Below are 4,344 nucleotides of genomic sequence, written 5' to 3'. Positions count from 1 at the left end.
GAGACAGGAGAATTGCTTGAACCTAGGAGGTGGAGGCTGCAGTGAGCAGAGATCACGCCATTGCACTCCAGCCTGGGTGACAGAGTGAGACTCAAAAAACAAAAACAAAAACAAAACCAAAACCATACTTACAGAGCATGAACCTGATGTGTAACCTTAAAACACAGCTCAGTAAAATGATTCTGTGGCCAGACCTCAACATTTACTGGTGCTTTCATATTACAAAGCCTTTTATTCAATTAACTAAATTATTTAATTCTTAAAGTTTTGGTTGATAAGTTATAATTGTATGTATTTATGGAGTATAATGTGTTGTTTTGATATATGTTTATAATATGGAATAATTAAATCAAGTGCATTAACCTATCCATCACCTCAAATACTTATTTTTTTGTGGTGAGACCATCTGACATTTACTCTCTTAGCAATTTTGAAATATACAACACTTTATTATTAACTATAGTCACCCTACTGTGCAACAGATCTCATACACTTATCTGCACAAAGCTGTTTCAAGTAGCACATTTTATCCTGAAAGGCTGGCATTCACAAACCCACATTCTGTGACTCATTCAGGAATTCATCACCTCGAAAGTGTGTCTGCCTATAGGGCATACTAGGAAAAAAAATGTCCTAAAGAGAAACAAAGGGCATGTTCAAATTAGGATTATCCGTAAAAGGATTGTGTTGTTGTTTTAATTTATTAATTAGAAATGTGTGTAGGGAGGTCACAAACCATACAGGAAGTCTTGGTGAGGGTCAGGCTCCTGATACCTGGAAGGAAAGCAGTTTGCCTCTAGCAGCCACCTCAGGAAGACACCAGGTGTCTTCCCTGTTGAGGTCATCCCAGCCCTAGATGTCCTCACGGGGAGCACACTGGGGGAAGAGGCACCTATGTTTATTCTCCACCCTTCCTTGGATTTCCCATCAGTGATACCATCCCCATAAACTTTACAAAAATAATCAAAGAAAAACGGAGGGGTAGAAACAAAAATAAAGCAAGCTTGCAGCATATTCAGCATTAATCTCTAGGTTAGCTCGCTCTCTGACCTGCTTCTTCATAGTGGTTTGGTATCTATTGTCCGAGTCTAGATTGTAGCTCCCCATAACTGCTCTATAGATAACAACTGAAGCATTGTGAAAAGTTAAGTTTTTCCTTTAAGATATTCTTTCAGGACCTGCATACCAAAAAAATGACTGATGCCAGCTGGTCTAAAGGACCTTGCAGGGAGTTGACTTACCAAAGAATGCAGTTGCCACATCCTGATGATTTCAACCCCCTTACGCTGACTAATCAATGACCCCAATGTTCTAGCCCCTTGCCCTCCACAATCCCCTTAGAAGTTTCAGCCAAGATCTCTTTGGGGAGATGGATTTGAAGGTCCCCTCCCATCTCTTCACTCAGCACCCTGTGATTATTAAACTCTTTCCTTGCTGCAAACCCTGCTGCTTTGGGGAATTGGTATGTTACTGTGCAATGGGTATATAAACCTGTTGTTCCTATAACAACAGGGCTTATCATTGCCCAAACCACAGGAGACATGGGATCCACTGACATAGCCCACATTGGTCATCCTCCCAGGGCACAAAGCAATAAGAAGAAGGAGGAAGGTCAATGGAAGCTCTAGAGAAGCAAGAGAATGATTAGGGATCATAAGGAGACCTCTACACCTGCATTAGAGAACAATCGCATGGCAATGTATAGTCCCTCCTGGAGCTGCCAGATTATTCCTCACCATCAACGGAGCTCACAGTATTAGAATTCATGGATGTATCATAATCATCATGACCACCACTGGGTAGTGCCTATCACTAACACCAGGCACTGTGCAAATCATTCCTCATGAACCATCTCATTCTGATCCTCACAACAAGTCAATGAGAGAGGTATCATTCCATCTGCCCTGTTTCAGAGATGAGAACAAAGAATCCTAGAGAACAGTTCAAGAACCTTCCAACATTGCAAGGACAGCAAAGGAAAGATCTCATATGGAAGTTTAGACAGCCTGAGTCCAAAACCAAAACGTGTATTGTTACTTGGAATAGTAAGTAGGCATTCACATCACTGGGAGTGCGGTGGGGGTGGGGGGCAGTTCAGGATGCATAGTGAAAGACCAGCAGGAGAACTATATATATGAAGAAGATTAACCTAAGCTCTTTTCTAGCTCATGATCATAGCCACTGCTCAACTTTGCTAGTAGACAAGTGAAGGGGGGAGGCCACTGTATGCTGCCTCCAGATGGGTCTCTCTCCTCCTATGGTGAGAGTATTAGAGCAAGCAACATAGGGTGTTAAAGTTTCCTCTCTACTGCTAGATACACAGCTTCAGCCAAGATGTAGCCTGGTGCATTCATGAGGCACCCTACCACAATATCTCACAGACCCTGCCCAAAGAGGACACGCTGCCTCCTCCAGCACTAAATAAATTTATGCTCTATTTTCACCCTGGTTTTCCCACTCTGGGAGCCTTGTCCTCTGCAGCCAAACAAAAATCCTCTGAGATGTCAGCACATCCATCGGATACTTCTTGTTTCTCATGGAGATACTTCCCTCTTAAATTCCGAAACTACAACATTGACAGAAAGACTGCACATCATAGGACTGGATAATAAAAATAAAAAGCAAGACCAATCACAGCACATATTCAAAGATGGTTGGATGCAAGATTAAAAACCATATTCCACTGTTGTTCTATCACAAAATGTCATTGTGATTTGTTAAACTCTACTGACTCTTGTCCTCTGAACTGCTTTGCCCAAAACAGCTTTGCCTTTCTAACTCTCCCTTACTAACAGATCAGCTCAAACTTCATCCTGCTACTGTAAAATATATCACCCCAACACTTTATTTTCCACTGGGCTTTTCTAGAACTGAATATTTTATCACATTTATTTCCTGGACACTTTCTTGCCCATAAGTTCTTAGCATTCATACTAGGATATTATCCAACATAAATACCCTCACCCCAGTTCTGACTTCTACTTTGCTGTCTCCATGAAACTCCTACTAACAGTCTAGGGCCCTTATAGGCACTTAATACACCTTGAAGAACATCTCTTCCTATTTCCTTTCTTTTCATGTTGGATCTCCGAGTTGCACTTGATATTATTCTATGTTGTCCTAATTAGTCCTTCTCTTGTCATTATTCAATCAAAGAACACATGACATTTTTAGTACTGTTATCTCGGAAAGTTCAGGTTTGAGGCCAGGTGCAGGAGCTCACACCTGTAAACTCAGTACTTTGGGAGGCCAGATGGGAGGACTGCTTGACCCAAAAGTTCGAGGCCAGCCTGGGCAACATGGTGAAACCCTATCTCCACAAAAAATTTAAAAAATTAGCTGTGCGTGGTGCTGTGGTGCTGTGCACCTGTACGTCCAGGTAATTAGGAGGCTGAGGTGGGAGGATTGCGTGAGCCCAGGAATTTCAGGCTGCTGTGAGCTGTGATCATGCCACTGCACTCCAGCCTGAGTGACAGAGTGGAACCTTGTCTCAAAAAGAAAAAAAGAAAGTTCAGGTTTGAGGTCTTTAAGTCTTTAACTCTAAATCATATTGATAGAACATGTGAGCAAATGAAAACCAGCTGAACTCATTTCATCATTGGCTACCTGCTGATGTTTTTAAAACAGTCACTTGTTTCCTACCTTAATTGTCTTTGTGGACAATTACAAACAGTGAAATAATACAAATGTTAGCACTTATTGAAACTCAAGCCTGAACAAAATTTTTTTGTGGGCTTGGAAAATAGGAATTCTGTTAGATCAAAACTCACTCATCTCTTTAGGGCTGTAAAGTGAATTAAAGATAAGACTGTCTGGATTTTAGGGTTTGATTTATGCCCCATGATCAAGAAGGCTGAACCTCAGTCATTGTGTGTCTACTATTTCTATTCTATCAGAAGCCCTAGTTTCAAATCAAGAATCGACTCTAATACACCTTTTTGTATATGCAGGTTCATGCAGGGTTGAAGTTAAGGGGAAAGAAATTCCGACAACTTTACATTAAAATTGGAACACAGTTGGATCTCCTGATTTCACAGAAATCTAAAGAACCTGTGATGTTTTCGCAGTCAACCACCCCCCCCACCCCCTGCCAAAAGCGAACTGTGTTTGCATCACTTTTTAAAAGGAAAAAAAAAGTAAAAGAAAAGAAAAAACCTGCAGTATATAATCCATGTTTTCTGGTGAATCCTTGAAGGTTATCCGTTTGATAGTGGGTTTTTATCCAACTCAGAAAATGTCATAATTATTGTTGATGATCTAACACAGTCATTTTTCATCACAGACATTGCAGAAAGATAAGAAAATACATGCTGTGGTCAAACGTAGCTTATAAAAAAAGAAAAT

The sequence above is a fragment of the Nomascus leucogenys genome, chromosome X, assembly GCF_006542625.1.
Source record: "Nomascus leucogenys isolate Asia chromosome X, Asia_NLE_v1, whole genome shotgun sequence".
NCBI classification, from domain to species: domain Eukaryota; kingdom Metazoa; phylum Chordata; class Mammalia; order Primates; family Hylobatidae; genus Nomascus; species Nomascus leucogenys.
Note: the sequence above shows the minus strand (reverse complement) of the source record.